The sequence below is a fragment of the Schistocerca serialis genome, chromosome 8, assembly GCF_023864345.2.
Source record: "Schistocerca serialis cubense isolate TAMUIC-IGC-003099 chromosome 8, iqSchSeri2.2, whole genome shotgun sequence".
In the NCBI taxonomy this organism is placed as follows: Eukaryota; Metazoa; Arthropoda; class Insecta; order Orthoptera; family Acrididae; genus Schistocerca; species Schistocerca serialis.
The window spans coordinates 236,558,788-236,575,723 of record NC_064645.1 but is presented as its reverse complement, the minus strand read 5'-3'; the positions used below and the strand labels follow the sequence as shown (position 1 = coordinate 236,575,723).

The 16,936-nt window shown below is 44.0% G+C and overlaps 1 long non-coding RNA gene and 1 pseudogene across 1 annotated transcript in view; both read right to left on the bottom strand.

Moving 5' to 3' along the window:
- Nucleotides 1-1,607: 1,607 nt before the first annotated feature.
- The window catches only part of LOC126416394 (uncharacterized), a 601,622-nt gene continuing 586,293 nt past the window's right edge, over nt 1,608-16,936 (bottom strand). The window contains exon 4 of the long non-coding RNA XR_007575453.1: nt 1,608-1,648. This is a non-coding gene — a long non-coding RNA (uncharacterized LOC126416394). The remainder of the gene's footprint in view (nt 1,649-16,936) is intronic.
- LOC126417240 (5S ribosomal RNA) lies at nt 4,870-4,987 on the bottom strand (annotated as a pseudogene).

Genomic DNA, 16,936 nt, shown 5'->3' with positions numbered 1-16,936 from the left:
GCAAACAGTCTCAAGCCGCTGTCAATACCATCAACCAGATCATTTACGTAAATCGTAAAAAGCAGCGGACCTATTACGCTGCCCTGGGGCACATCTGAAGTTACGCTTGTTTCTGTTGAAGTCACCCCGTTCAGGACGACATACTGCCCCCTGTCTGTTAGAAAACTTTCTATTCAACCGCATATGTCATCGGATAGACAGTAAGAGCGCACTTTTTGTAGCAAGCGACAGTGCGGAACTGAGTCGAACGCCTTTCGAAAGTCGAGAAACACAGCATCAACCTGGGAGCCGGTATCTAGAGCCTGTTGTAAATCATGCACAAAGAGGGCCATCTGTGTCTCGCATGGCCGCTGTTTCCTAAAACCGTGCTGGTTTCTGCAGATGAGCTTCTCAGAGTGTAGACAGGTCATTATGTCTAAACACAAAATATGTTCCATGATTCTACAACAAATCGATGTCAGCGGAAACTGACAAGAGTGAAACTATACGACAGTAGAATCAACAGCATTCCAGTAAACGTAAGTCCGCACGCGAGAGAACTCCATATACATATATTGTCACGAGTTCAGTTGTCGTCCTAGTTAGTACAAATGTGTTTGCAACGTAAACTTTCAATTAAGTCACCATTTAAGTAGACACAAATTTCTGCCACGACCTACTTTAAAATGAAATACTATTCTAGTTCAGCAAGTGACCCATTACAATTTACTCTATGTACACTCCTACCTGTTCAAAGAGGTGTACCACGTGACGTCTTCGCATTTGGATGCAATAGTGCACTCGCCTCTTCGGTGAGTTACGAATTCTGTCCACCCCCCCCCCCCCCCCGATCTAGTCATAAAGATTAACAAGGCTGCGCGATTCGCTTCTGCACATTTTCAGCCACTTTCAATGGGAGTGCTATACACTTGACGTCTGAGGTAGAGAATTAACGTTCTTAAATCATATTGGCGCCTTAGATTTCTTACGTCAGTAGCAAAATGCTGGAGCCTATTATGCACTGACCACTTCCCCTCCCATGAACTACGGGTGAAATTTGAGTCTAGTTATACTGGGACTTAACCGAAAATTTTATTTCAAATATATTTGCACTACCTAGGTTAATACACTCGAAGAAAAAGAAAAAGAAGAAGGAAGGAAGGAAGGAAGAAAGAAAGAAGGAACAGAACCCGAAGATGCAGATTGGTCACAAATTGATACTCATGCAGGTAAGGACGGCAAAAGCAGAACTGTAACTAACTTTAGTCATTCTTGTAAGGAAACTTGCTGCAAAAATTTGATCTACTTAGGCACTTAGGATATGAGTTACCAGAATTCGTAGTAGTGGAATACTGTTGCAATGCTGATGATCTTCAGTTTCGTCTTCGTTGGACGAACCACAGCTATTATTTGGTGAGATCTGTGCATTCCTTAAGACATACTTGCATGTGCGACTGCAACTGCTCAACGTTTTTATCGTGCTTTAGTGTTACTAACTTTCTTTGGAAAAAAAGGAAAAAACAGCAATAAATCATATCGCGAAAATAAATTGTAATCTGTAAATTATTTATTCACACAGGCTATCCGGTCATGAATATCAAAACGCAATCCATTTACTTACAGCCGTGGCTTTTTTACTTTCTTCAATAGAAGAGTCCAGTGTACTCACCTGAAACAAAAAAAAAAATCAAAAATTAGTATGCAGTTTATCAATACGCACGACAAAAGGATGTACGAACCTTGAGCAGAACTCTGCATACATATACAGGGTGAGTCACCTAACATTACCGCCGGATATATTTCGTAAACCACATCAAATACTGACGAATCGATTCCACAGACCGAACGTGAGGAGAGGGGCTAGTGTAATTGGTTAAAACAAACCATAAAAAAATGCACGGAAGTATGTTTTTTAACACAAACCTACGTTTTTTTCAAATGGAACCCCCTTAGTTTTGTTAGCACATCTGAACATATAAACAAATACGTAATCAGTGCCGTTTGTTGCATTGTAAAATGTTAATTACATCCGGAGTTATTGTAACCTAAAGTTGACGGTTGAGTGCCACTCCTCCGCTGTTCGATCATGTGTATTGGAGAGCACCGAATTACGTAGGGATCCAAAGGGAATGGTGATGGACCTTAGGTACAGAAGAGACTGGAACAGCACATTACGTCCACATGCTAACACCTTTTTATTGGTCTTTCTCACTGACGCAATTGTACATTACTATGAGGGGTGAGGTACACGTACACATGTGGTTTCCGTTTTCAATTACGGAGTGGAATAGAGTGTGGCCCGACATGTCAGGCCAATAGATGTTCAATGTGGTGGCCATCATTTGCTGCACACAATTGCAATCTCTGGCGTAATGAATGTCGTACACGCCGCAGTACATCTGGTGTAATGTCGCCGCGGGCTGCCATAATACGTTGTTTCATATCCTCTGGGGTTGTAGGCACATCATGGTACACATTCTCCTTTAACGTACCCCACAGAAAGAAGTCCAGAGGTGTAAGATCAGGAGAACGGGCTGGCCAATTTATGCGTTCTCCACGTCCTATGAAACGCCCGTCGAACATCCTGTCAAGGGTCAGCCTAGTGTTAATTGCGGAATGTGCAGGTGCACCATCATGCTGATACCACATACGTCGACGCGTTTCCAGTGGGACATTTTCGAGCAACGTTGGCAGATCATTCTGTAGAAACGCGATGTATGTTGCAGCTGTTTGGGCCCCTGCAATGAAGTGAGGACCAATGAGGTGGTCGCCAATGATTCCGCACCATACATTTACAGTCCACGGTCGCTGTCGCTCTACCTGTCTGTGCCAGCGAGGATTGTCCACGGACCAGTAATGCATGTTCCGTAGATTCACTGCCCCTGGTTTGTGAAACCCGCTTCATCGGTATACAGGTAGAACTGCAACGCATTCTCTGTTAATGCCCATTGACAGAATTGCACTCGATGATTAAAGTCATCACCATGTAATTGCTGATGTAGCGACACAAGAAACGGGTGAAAGTGGTGACGATGCAGTAAGCCCATGAGACTACTTTGACTCAGTCCACCGGCTCTCGCAATGTCCCGTGTACTCATGTGTGGGTTCATGGCAACAGCAGCTAACACACCAACTGCACCCGCTTCTCCTGTGACGGGCCTGTTACAGACCCGTTTGCGTGCTACGACCATACCTTTGCATACAGTTGGCGGTAGATGTTTTGCAATGTGCGGCACGTTGGATGCTCTCTGTCCGGGTGCCGTTCTGCATACACCCTGCAGGCTTCAGCTGCATTTCGTCGACACTCGCCATAGATGAGTATCATCTCCGCCTTTTCAGAGTTCGAATACACCATGGTCACAGTTCCTACAACACTACACTATCACAGACGTCTGGTAACACGGTGTACTAAAGTTGGTCTGCGTGCGGAGACGAATGCAGAATAACAATAGCAGCAAGCGCTACATGCGGACACTGCGACAGCTAGACCAAACCACAACACTGCACTACAGCCACACTCGTAAACACGGTCGTCATCGTAAACATGTCCCTGCAGATGCTGCTCGCCGACCGTGGCCCGTGTTTGTTACAACACGCAGCTGAACGTCGGAGGTTTCAAGCGTCAACTTTAGGTTACAATATCTCCGGATGTAATTAACATTTTACAATGCAACAAACGGCACTGATTACGTATTTGTTCATATGTTCAGATGTGCTAACAAAACTAACGTGGTTCTATTTAAAAAAACGTAGGTTTGTGTTAAAAAAACATACTTCCGTGCATTTTTGTATGGTTTGTATTAAACAATTACACTAGCCCTTCTCCTCACGTTCGGTCCCATAGTGCTCAGAGCCATTTTTTTTTTTTTTTCACGTTCGGTCTGTGGAATCGGTTAATCAGTATTTGATGTGGTTTATGAAATATATCCAGCGGTAACGTTAGGTGACTCACCCTGTATATCTGCCAAGAATAGTAAACACGGGATAGGTCGATACCACGACATAAAGTCTTTCCGAATTTCATTCCGTGATCTGAGTTGGACAGTCATTATGCCTCGCAGATACCCAAATGTCAGCATCTGAGAGGACGTGTAGTTGGGCTCAAAGAAGCCGGTTGGAGTTTCCTCCCATAGGAGACTGCTACGGTCGCAGGTTCGAATCCTGCCTCGGGCATGGATGTGTGTGATGTCCTTAGGTTAGTTAGGTTTAAGTAGGTCTAAGTTCTAGGGGACTGATGAACACAGATGTTAAGTCCCATAGTGTTCAGAGCCATTTGAAGCCTCCCATAGGAACTTACCACCACCATGCTCGGCTGAAGCTATAGGAGGGGTGGTGCATCTATTAACTGGTAATGGTTCATATCCCAAACATCTGCCTGGAGTAGGACGTGTTAACACACTAATCGGTGTATGTGGGTAACAAGTTTCCGCTGATCATACAGTTTTCAGTTGTCCCTGTTTTCAAGTAGAGAGAAATGGAGGTATACTGTGATTTGCAAAGAATTTTAAAAGAGAGACGACAGTTAATTTAACTGCATTTCTTATGTTAAAGCTCTTTCTCAGCTACCAGTCTTTAAGACGTCCACTTAATTTTCAACATTCCTCTACACCACCACATCTGAAGATAGCTATGTTATTAGCTAATCTTAAAGGACTCGTATGAATTTGTTATAAAAACTAAAACTCCTCCCGAACAGGGCATGAAAGCCCAACAGTACCGGCCGGCCGCCGTATCATCCTAAGCCCACAGGCGACATTGGATGCGGATATGGAGGGGCATGTGGTCAGCGCACCGCTCTCCCGGCCGTATGTCAGTTTCCGAGACAGGAGCCGCTACTTCTCAGTCAAGTAGCTCCTCAGTTTGCTTCAAAAGGCCTGAGTGCACCCCGCTTGCCAACAGCGCTCGGCAGACCGGATGACCACCCATCCTAATTGTAGCCCAGCCCGACAGCGCTTAACTTCGGTGATCTGACGGGAACCGGTGTTACCACTGCGGCAAGGCCGTTGGCATGAATTCGTTATAAAACAGATAAATAACGAATAGAGGTAGGTCCAACCTATGTATTAAAATTTTCTGCATGTTTCCGTATGATTTTGCTGCGGAATCTTGGACTGTTCCTAGTATTCGCCATAGGCCAATAATAAGGAAGTAAGCAGAAGGGGGAAAAGATACTGCAGCAGCGCAGTAGGTAAGTCATGGCCCCTAGGGGCGGCGGAGGCGGTAGGGGCATTCCGGGAATACGGGCAGGGGTTGGGCCACAGATTCCGCCAAGCGCAGAGCCGCCGCCTGGGTCGATGCCAGTAAACAAAGCGGCCAGCCGACACCGCCTCGCGCTCAGGGGCCCCAAGTCGCACGTCTCAAGGCAGAAAGAGCGCAGCTCCCGGGACGGTATTGTGTGTGTGTGTGTGTGTGTGTGTGTGTGCTTCGATCTTCTGATAGTTCTTTTAGAACTGGGAACAGGGTTCCATTCCACACTGCTCTGTATTCATCCAGTACATCTTTTTCCTCCACTATCGCTGTTTGTATATTTCACTACCCTTCCTGGAGCCCGCCCGCTTGGCCGTGCGGTCTAATGCACTACTTTCCGGGCGGGAAGGCGTACCGGTCCCCTGCACGAATCCGGCCGGCGGATTACTGTCGAGTGCCGATGTGCCAGTCGGTCTGTGGATGGTTTTTAAGGCGGTTTTCCATCTGCCTCGGCGAATGCGGGCTGGTTCCCCTTATTCCGCCTCAGTTACACTATGTCGGCGATTGCTGCGTAAACACTTTCTCCACGTACGCTACGCCATAATTACTCTACCACGCAAACATTAGGGTTACACTCGTCTGGTGTGAGACATTCCCAGGGGGGTCACTGGGGGCCGAACCGCACAAAACCCCTGGGTTCGGTGTGGGGCGGCGGTGGGATGAGTGGACTGCTGTAACTTGTCGTGGGGCTGTGAACCACTGAGGGCTGCGGCGGGGACGAGGCCTCACGGTCGTTTCTAGGTCCCCAGTTCCATACAATGAACTCTCTGGAGCGTGTTGATACGCAACTTTGTTAAAGAAGTTAGTTAACAGAGTTAATGGAATTACAGCATGTCCAGGGCAATTTACATGAACTCTAGATAATAACTTGTTCTAATCCAAGAAAAGGTCGCGCAGTAATGTCTCATTCCATATCCCGTACCATATTTTAAAGCCCATTTGTACAGTCCCGGAAGTAATCTCTAAATTTATTGGTAAGACACACAAATGAAACCGATTTTTGAAGGTAAACATACAGAATTACTACTTCAGGAAGAATGAAATAACATTAAAAATTTTTTTAAAGTAGGTGTGCTGAATAATCAGTACTTCTATCCCACAAGTAAGAGATGCGACTGAAGCTGACTATACGTCGGAGGGGAGGAACACACGGAAACTGTTTTTTTCTTGCACCGCTAATGATGGGTGCTGGGTACTGATAACAGCGAGAACTAGCAGGCGCATACATTGTGTGTGTGTGTGTGGTGGCGAGTGTATTAGACAGAGAGAGATAGAGAGAGAGAGGGGGGGGATGGGAAGGGGAAGACGGAGAAAGAGAGAGGGGGGAGGGAGAGGGAGGAGGGGAGAGAGAGAGAGAGAGAGAGAGAGAGGATATGGGTTTCCAGATGTCACAATACTGTATGAGGCGTGAATTGCTTAGGGTCTACGACAGTACATGCAGCTTACTGTAGTTATTAATTATTTCTTACATAATTGCGATGCATAAACTGCATTTCCGGTGTCTCTCTGCAAATATCCGGGGAAACTTAGCACCGACCATCATTATTTAATGTCAGATAGCCTTCGCCAGGAAATGAATACGCCCGGGAGCAACTCCAAATTCAGAAACGACACAATCATTTCGAAAGAGATAGAAACCACAGGATTCCGTCCACCTTCGAATCCTCTCACTTTTCATGTTCATCCTATCATCCCCTTGCGTCCTAATTACGCGCCAGACTTAAGGTTTCACACAATTAGATTAAAATCTTAAAAGTATTTTACACTTTCGTTTTTAATGAACGTTAGCAAAAGATACTGCAAATTTATGATACATCTATTTGATAAACATCTCTAATTTAAAAATGAATAATTGAGGCGATGAGAATCACAAGGGCCTAAAGTACACTGTGGCCGATTTTGAGATTTTAGCGTGTATGCACGCTTCTGATATCTGTTAATCTTAGGGTTAACCAGCTTTATCAGTGCTGCACTCCTACACTAGATACATCAATATTTGAAAAAAGCTGTCTCGGCGATTTCTCTGGCAATCACTTTCAAATGGATCCAAACCACACATTTTCATTGGTGTAGGAACGCTCACTGGCTACACAGACGCCCATTTCTTTATAAAACATGGAGGCTCTAGAAGGAAAATCTCTCCATAATCTCACACTCCATGGTTTAAGCATTTCAGTTTGTAAAATGGATGCTGAATATTTCAGAACCTTTAAGCGTGTTACCGGCCTCACTAGAAAACCAAAAGTTGATGTTCGTGGTAACAATGTGCATTAAAGAAATTTTATATTGATGACGTTTTTAACAGATTGCCACAATCTGTTGTTTAAAGTAACATATTCTTCACTGGGGTACTGGGACCCCACCATTTTCTTCAGTGACATTGAGGGGGACCACAGTTTATTTCCCCACCGTCTGTAAATGCCTTGTAACATCTGATACCCAAATACGTAGGTGGAAGGCAAATATCAACTCTGAAACACCAAGACTTAACGAAACTATTAGATCAAACCTCCAACACATGCACTTAACAAAACTACTAGATTTCCTGCCTAAAGTGAACAGACTGTTTTATGTGAACCTCAAGCCAGAGAGAGTAGTTAATGAAAATGATGATAACGAGGACAATGAAGCGTTGGTACAGGTCATCATCGTGTGTGTTCTTTATATCCTGAGTCCAATTTCAAATTAATTACAAACCACGCAGCAGTCCAAAAGACACTGTTTCCACTAGGATACATATGGAAATTTTGTGGATCAACATTAACAATAGATATGCTAATTATTAAATAGAATTTTATAACATAATACGGATACTTTGTTTTTATAAGGAATATGGGCTATTGAGAACTGCTTAAAAAACAAGCGAGACTGGTGGTTTGCCTAGAATTTAGATTTTCACAGACATCTGTTGTTCTAAAACTTTGTGTCTGTGCTTTGTGTTCTTATGTTTTTCAGTGCTTCAATTGGTACAGGTGTCAAGGAGTTGTTCCCCTGGTAAATGAGGGATTCGCGACTTCCCATCACCCTGATGAATCGGAATTCATTAGACCATGCAATGTTATGCCACTGCGCCAAAGTCCAGTGCCGAGCCGGCCGGCGTGGCCGTGCGGTTCTAGGCGCTTCAGTCTGGAACCTCGTGACCGCAACAGTCGCAGGTTCGAATCCTGCCTCGGGCATGGATGTGTGTGATCTCCTTAGGTTAGTTAGGTTTAAGTAGTTCTAAGTTCTAGGGGACTGATGACCACAGATGTTAAGTCCCATAGCGCTCAGAGCCATTTGAAGCATTTTTTTTTCCAGTGCCGATGGTCACGTGCCTACTTTAATCGTAGTTGCCGATGTCATGGTTGGCATATGCATAGGTTCTCGGCTGCAGAGATCGTCGTTAGGAGTGTTTGGTGCACTGTGTGTTCAGACACACTTGTACTCTGCCCAGGATTAAAGTCTGGTGTTAGTTCAGCCACAATTCTCCGCCTGTCCTGTTTTACCAGTTTGCCCAGCCTATGAGATCCGACATCTGCAATGAGGGGTGGCCGCTAACGCCACGACGTCAGGACGTGGTATCACCTAGGTTTCGCCACATGTTGAAGTCACTCACCACAACACTCCTTGAACATCCGATAATGCTTGTGCCGAGCCTCCGGGCTATCGCAATCAGCCTTCGGTCAAATCCAGATTGATCGCACGCCTTCCCCACTCTACAAACGGACACCATGCTAACTGATATTACATGCACCGTGCGTGTGTCTGGCTTGCAATAATTCCTCGCCACGTGACGCTGCTATAGCCTGGACGGATTTATATCGACAGTAGTTCGCTAGTCATAATGTTCTGGCTGATAAGTGTATATCACTCTAAATGCCCAAAATAACAATAACAATAATGTACTATTATTATTACCATCGAGAATGTTCTGTAGTATTTTTGGTAGGGGCTGTACGTCGTCAGATGCAAGGAGGGCCAATCTGGTAAGGCTAAATAAGCAATTCATAAAAATAGCTTGCTCAAGCGATCTGTTAATCGACTGCAAAAGATACGAAACGAAAAAATTAATCGCTGCATAGCACTTGTTTAAGCCACGAAACTAAGTGGACTGCATAATGTCGCAGTAGGGAGATGGGTGTGATGACACTTCGTGCCGCACTTCACCCACATGTGACGGAAACAAGTGCGTAAAACAAGCGTGGGTAGCATGAAGCTTCTAAGCAAACTACTGTATCATCATAATCATAAGAATACCTGACAGTAATCACGCTAATAATTGTTGTGAAATATAACAATAGTAATATCTACAGTAAGTATAAAATTTAGAGTTTGTTAAATCTTTAAGTGGGAGCCTGTAAACAGCCGATGACATAACATGAAGCCATTCAGCTTTCAAAAGCTATTACAAAGCCCTGCTCATAATTCTGGATTCCATTATCATATGCAGAGTGTGGACATGTCAGCTCTCATACATCATTCAATTCAATACGCACTTCGCTCCCGTGTAGATACCGCCGTCGATGAGTTATTCCTCGTGCGATCATCCGTGCCGACCGGAAATCGAGTCCATAATACCGACCCTGCCCGTCGTCGCCGAGATACGCGATTCGCAGGGCTGCCAACTGTCATGCAACAGCACAGCGAATTTTGTGGCCGGAGGGAAGCTACGACACATACGGGATATGTGGCTGCTGCTTCTCTGATGGCGAATAGCGGACGACGGGTAACATGATACACTACTGCGTAGCCGGCCTCTCTCTGCCCGGAACTTTCCTGAATCCTTGTTTGGTGCTCAAACACTCCGATCAACTGTAACTAAAAAATTGTACGGCTGGTTTGAAATATAGAAACAGCGCGCGAAATGAATGCTTGAACATAAACGCGGATGCCTGTGGTGCCTGCAGGTTGTGCTGTTGTATTCGATCACGAACGGTGCCTGTGTAATGTCCTCAATGCGTTGTACGTCTCAGTCGTGGTCAGAACCGTGTTCTGAGTAATTGTGAGTGCATTATGTCGGAGCTTAGTTAATTCAATCGTGGGAAAACTGTTCGTGCTCGTATGGTTGGAGCTTCTGTAAACTAGCGAGCCAAAGTGTTTGGTGTTTCAAGAAGCACCGTATCTAACGTTTATATCGAAAACAGGGAAAGTAGAAAAACATCATCCGCTTAGTCACCACGTGGATGAAACTTTGTGTTGAGTCATCCTGACGAAATGAAGAGGATTTTGACGAGAAATAGAGAACGACGGCTGCAAAAGTCTCTGCATAAACACGGAAGGAGCTCGGTAAGCAGTATGATTTAGGGTGAGCTGGAAATACGAGGGTGAGTCTTATTTTAAATATTATTTACTGTGCAGAAGTGGTACAAAGCTGTATCACTTTTCAACATAATGTCCCCCACGCTTAATGCAAGTCCTCCAGCGCTTACAAAGTGCATAAACTCCTTTAGAAAAAAATTCTTTTGGTAGTCCGCGCAACCACTCACGCACCGCCTGGGGTACCTCTTCATCAGAAAGGAACTTCTTTCCTCCCATTGCGTCTTTGAGCGGTCCAAACATATGGAAATCACTTGGGGCAAGGTCTGGTGAGTATGCTGGATGAGGAAGACACTCAAAATGCACGTCTGTGATTGTTGCAACTGTTGTACGGGCAGTGTGGGGCCTTGCATTGTCATGTTGCAAAAGGACACCTGCTGACACCAATCCACGTCGCTTTTATTTGATTGCAGGCCGCAGATGATTTTTTAGGAGATCTGTGCATGATGCACTGGTGGCAGTGGTCCCTCTAGGCACGCAATGCTAAAAAATGACGCCTTTTTCGTCCCAAAAGAGAGTCAGCATAACCTTCCCTGCTGATGGTTCTGTTCGAAACTTCTTCGGTTTTGGTGATGAGAAATGGCGCCATTCCTTGCTGGCTCTCTTCGTTTCCGGTTGGTGGAAGTGAACCCAGGTTTCGTCCCCAGTAACGATTCTTGCAAGGAAGCCATCACTTTCTCGTTCAAAGCGCCGAAGAAGTTCTTCACAAGCATCAACACGTCGTTCTCACATTTCAGGAGTCAGCTGCCGTGGTACCCATCTTGCAGACACTTTGTGAAAATGGAGCACATCATGCACAGTGTGGTGTGCTGACCCATGACTAATCTGTAAACATGTTGCAGTGTCATTCAGAGTCACTCGGCGGTTTTCCTTCACTATGGTTTCAACTGCTGCAACGTTTTGTGGAGTCACAACTCGTTGTGCCTGACTTGGACGAGGAGCATCTTCCACTGAAGTCACACCATTTCCGAACTTCCTACTCCATTAGTAGACTTCCTGCTGTGACAAACATGCATCACCGTACTGAATCTTCATTCGTCGATGAATTTCAATAGGTTTCACGCCTTCACTACGCAAAAACCGAATAACAGAGCGCTGCTCTTCCCTGGTGCAAGTCGCAAGTGGGACGGCCATCTTCATACTGATACCGCGATGGTATGTGTGCATCTGCACTATGCTGCCATTCTGCACGCTGTTTGTAGCACGATTACCAACTTACAGGATAACGGCGCGAAATTTCGACGTCTTATTACAAATTTAAGGTTTTCATTTGACTCACCCTCGTATAAAGCCACTTATCAGTGACGCAAATGCCCGTAACAGGAAAAGGTGGTGTCGAAGCCATAAAACCTGGACTATGGAGCTATGGAAAAAATTCATTTGGTCTAATGAGTCTTGTTCCACACTGTTTCCTACTTCTGGTCGAGTTTACGCCCCAAGAGTGAAGCATGCGGGGGTTTTGTGATGTTACACTTAAATGTTGTACGGGATCATCTCTTCTTAGCAAACTTGTTGCTTACTGCAGTAATTCGTTGCTTGCTCGAATTATCGTGTTAATTCCCAGGACCAGTTCGAGAAAACTTTCCCACACTAGCGACTTATTATAATGCGCGCATCCTCCCCCCTTTTCACTCGAGCACTCTCATCTGTGTCAATTTTCGCTACCAACTGCGATATGCACAATATAGGCTACAAATCCTGCATTTGGGAGCTATGGGCGGCGCAAGCGGCCGCTACTGATTATGATAGTCCTGTACACAAATCTCACTATTGTGGCGCCATTGGTAGCCCTCTCAGTTGGCACACTGAGCCTGAAACCGCCCTTGTTAATTCCGTAGATAATTCGCATGACAAATCTCGTCTGGCGCACAAGAAAAAATATGGTCACTGCACATGTCTGTATGCTACAATTTGATAATCGGTTCACTGCCAACAGTATTTCAATGTTCAGAATTTTACTGAAGGTTGGTACGTCCTGCATGAACTTTCCCAAGAGTGTAATACTTTTTTTTTTGACACATTTCCGTTTACATCTCACTTTCGATGCACTACCACGACTTCACAAGACAGTGCCCCTATACAAAAGTTCAAAACAACTGCCGAAAGCCTAGATGCTGGCTGCTCCTCAGTGTTTTATCACGCCTAATGTATTGAAACTATTGAAATGGCCCAGTCTAAAACGTTTACCACAGAATTTTCACCTTTGACAATTTTTGTGACACAGAGAGAGAAGGACACAGCCTATTCGTTTGAAGCGTAGTTTTACACAAGAATCGTCGCGCTGGATTAGCCGAGCGGTCTAGGGCGCTGCAGTCATGCACTGTGCGGCTGGTCCCGGCGGAGGTTCGAGTCCTCCCTCGGGCATGGGTATGTGTGTTTGTCCTTAGGATAATTTAGGTTAAGTAGTGTGTAAGCTTAGGGACTGATTAACTTAGAAGTTGTGTCCCACAAGATTTCACAACCATTAGAACATTTTTTTTTTATACACAAGAATCAGTACAACGAAAAACAAGTCCATAGTTGCAAATTTCACTTTTTTTATTCACTCGACGACTAGTTTCCGGCCGAGACCCATTTTCAAATCATAGTAAAATAGTCAAATATAGTATTCCCGAAAATTCATAAACTGTGTCCAAAATGCGCAAACGAACAATTACAGCACATACGGATAACTGCTGGATCCATGCTGGAAGTTCGATACACAAGAGTGATAAAAACTGTCTGGTAAGATATTAAATGAGGAGCTTAGATGCAAAAAGGACAACGAAAGGAATACGTGGAACGGTGACAGAACAAGTGTTAAGACAGTAGCAGAAACCATCCATGGCACTAGAGAGAACGGCAGAGGGCAAAAGCTGTAGGGGAAGACAGATGTTGGAACACATTCATCATATATCTGAAAACGCTTAATGCAAATGGAGGAGTAGGCACAGCAAAGGGAGTCGTAACGAACTGCGTCATATCATTCAGAAGACTAGAGGAAAAAAACACCTTATTAGAGGATTATGTATCTGTTGTGACTGTTTGATGCAGCTCTCTAAGATAATCCAACAAGTCCATTATGTCCATATAACTGCTCCAACCTGCTGACACTTGGACTTTCTTAGCATATTCAAAGCATGGTCCCGTTCATTTGTTCTTCCCCCTGTTCCTTATACACACATCCATCTATTACCAAAGCATGAGCCCTTGATGCCTCAGGACATGTCCTATAAAACGATCTCTACTTTTAGTCAAGTTGTGAAATAAACATCTTTCGTCCCCAAATCGATTCCGCATCTGATTCTCTGATTTACCCATCTAATCTTCAGCGTTCTCTGTCAACAACTGTTACCCTTCATGTGCTTCAACCAGTCTAATTTTTATACAATTTGTAAATAACCTTAGGTTTCCTGTTTTTTTATATCTGCCGCCGTCAGAATATCAATGTTCATCCAGTCAACACTGTCAATCGTTTTCTTAAAATCGAAGAATGTTAGAAACGTAAGTTTACCTTTTTTCAACCTACTTTCTATGATAGAGTCCGTATTGCCTCACGAGTTCCTACCTTCCCCGGATTCCAAACTGATCTTCCCCGAACCCGGCTTTTTCTAGTTATTTTCTTTGATACGCCAGTAAGTAATTTGTGTCACTATTTTGGAACTATGACATGTTAGGCCGATAGTTCAGTAATAGTCTGGCCTGTCAGCAACTGCCACCTATGGCATTGGCACTGTTACGTTCCTCTTAACATCTGAGGGTATTTTTTCCTATAGCACGTACCTTTCATATACGATGGAATAGTTTTGTCATTGTATTTTCACCACAGGATCTCAATAATTTTGAGGAAACGTTGTCTACTCCAAATGCCTTGTTTCGATTTGCGTGATTCAATGCTCCGTTAATTCAATTTATTAACTCATCTGTTGTTCATACATCATAAAGCTACTGTCAGTATTAAGCCTTGCAGCAATAATTCTTAACGAAATGGATTTAGTTCCAACAGGAGCATTCAGATATACGATTAACAGGCAGTGTAAATAATTTATAAATAACGTAAAAACGATGGTGTAAATAATTTATTTATTGCCTATGTAGTGCATGGGGTCACGGGGTGTCGACGCAATTAAAATACAGTTTAGCAGCTTTTTACCCTGTCAAACATTAAGGATAAGTTATAGTGACGCACAGACAGCTGGTGTTAAATTGGGCACAGCAAATGAGCTTTTCAGTTTGCACTACATGTAAGACACAAAATTACGGTTTAGCTTCATCCATAGTTCCAGAAATGGAAATAAAATTCCCTGACCTATTTATTTGGTTAACTTCGCAGCTGTATGCTCCATGTCTTCCAAAAGCCAGTGAGAGACGCAAAAGATACAGTTTAGCTCCCACTAGCTACAAACATGACATCCCAGAATATACGAGGGCTGTTCGAAGAGTAAGGTCTGATGGGTCATGAAATGGAAACTATGAAAATCAAAAATATTTTATTTGAAACAGTTAGCTATGCCTTTAAGCTACTTCTCTACACAGTCGCTGCTCCGGCTTAAGAAGTTCGTTGTACCGTTGCACCAGCTCTCCAGTACCCTCTTTATAGAAGGCAGCCGCCGCACTGAACTTTCCGCCAATTCTCTACGCTAGTCTACACCTCGTTGTCTGTGCCAAAATTTTGTTTTCATAGCCAGTGGTTCGTGTGGGCAGAGATAACTGTCAAGTGGAGCCAATTACAGGCTGTATTGTGGGTGATCAAACACTTCGTTTCGAAAACACTGCATGAGCGTCTTCATTGCTCCTGCAGAGTGCGGCCGACAATTGTCAAGAAGAATGTGGGCTGCATAACATCAGGTGAAATCTTTCACCAGGCCCTGAAACTTGGCGGGAGACACTATTGTCCTAGTCGTCTTTGCGTGCTCACTGTACGCTCAGAACTGAAAAGAGAGACGTGACGCGATCCACGTGCATACTAGGAAATTTGTGGTAAGTTCCATGGGACCAAACTGCTGAGGTCATCGGTCCCTAGGCTTACAAACTACTTAATCCAACTGAAACTAACTTACGCTAAGGACAACACACACACACACACACACACACACACACACACAGAGCCATGTCCTAGGGAAGACTCGAACCTCCGACGGGGGAACATCGCGAACCGCGGCAAGGCGCCCTGACCGCACGGCTACCCCGCGCGGCACGTGCAAACTAGAGACACTGCTCAACATATCTGTGCGAAGCTTCATTGGTTTTTCATTGTGGTTTCCATTTCGCGCCCAGATCGAACCTTACTTTGCGAATGCATATGGCAACACTGTGATCTTCGACTTACTTCCCGAGGGAAAAAGAATTATCCTCTATAGTTACCTCACATTTTCTTGTCATTATTATTAAATATTCTAAATGGTACTCTTAAGGGATGACATAAAGTTAGAAAATTCATGTTTTTGAGTCCACGACGTTTATTTCAAGTTGAAACTACAACCACACTCGTCTTATCCATCACTAGGGCAAAGACAGAGTTCATTGCGATAGTTGTCCTCTAGCTCAGAGGTAAAGCGTTCACCATTCAAAGAGAAGACTGTGGTAAATGTCGGTTGCAGTTTCGCGGAAGAAAAGACTTTTTACTTCTTCTCTTACAAAACTCTCAGGCAGATCGACACTCAATAAAGAAATCTTTAAAAAAACTTTCTCCCCCACAAATTTGTTGCTATCTTGATTCATTTTATAGTAGATCTAAAATCAGAAACTTACAAATTTAAACAATTGTTGTTGCTGCTTTTTCTGCTTCTCCTGCGCTATCTTTTGTTTTTATGAAGAAACAACAGTAGTTACTTAATTGGGCACTGACTAGACTTCGTTATGTGTATGCGTGCACTGCTACATTTCTATACTTTCAGAGTAGTCCTGTAACGCTACTTCAGTATGACTATGGACTCCACATAGTCACAGACTATGCCTGTGTCCAGGCCCAGCCTACAACGATATCACTCCAGTTGGTGGCGAAGGAAGATCATATTTAATGTGAATACCGTCGATTCGTACTTGTTAAAAATGGTTGCCTGAAGTATGAATCGAACCCAGACGTTAAGCGCACGAAGCTAGAATCATCCCAACACCACCGACATTTTTCAGTTCCACACCCCGTTTTCTAATATTTAAACAACCTTCCTCATAATTTTTTTCCCACGTCAAATTCAACAATAGACAGGAAGAACAATTTTAGAGCCTCAAATACAGAATGACTATTAAGAAATACGTTTATAGAAGTCTGAATTACAAGACGCCAAACAAAATCTCCATGAACTTACTGCCTGTAATGGCAGATTACATACTGGAATATTCTTCACACTATGTGCTGCACGAAAATTAGTCTCAACGCCATTGCCTATGAAGGTATGAGACTTTTTAGCTGAAGTGGAAGGCAACACATTCTGAA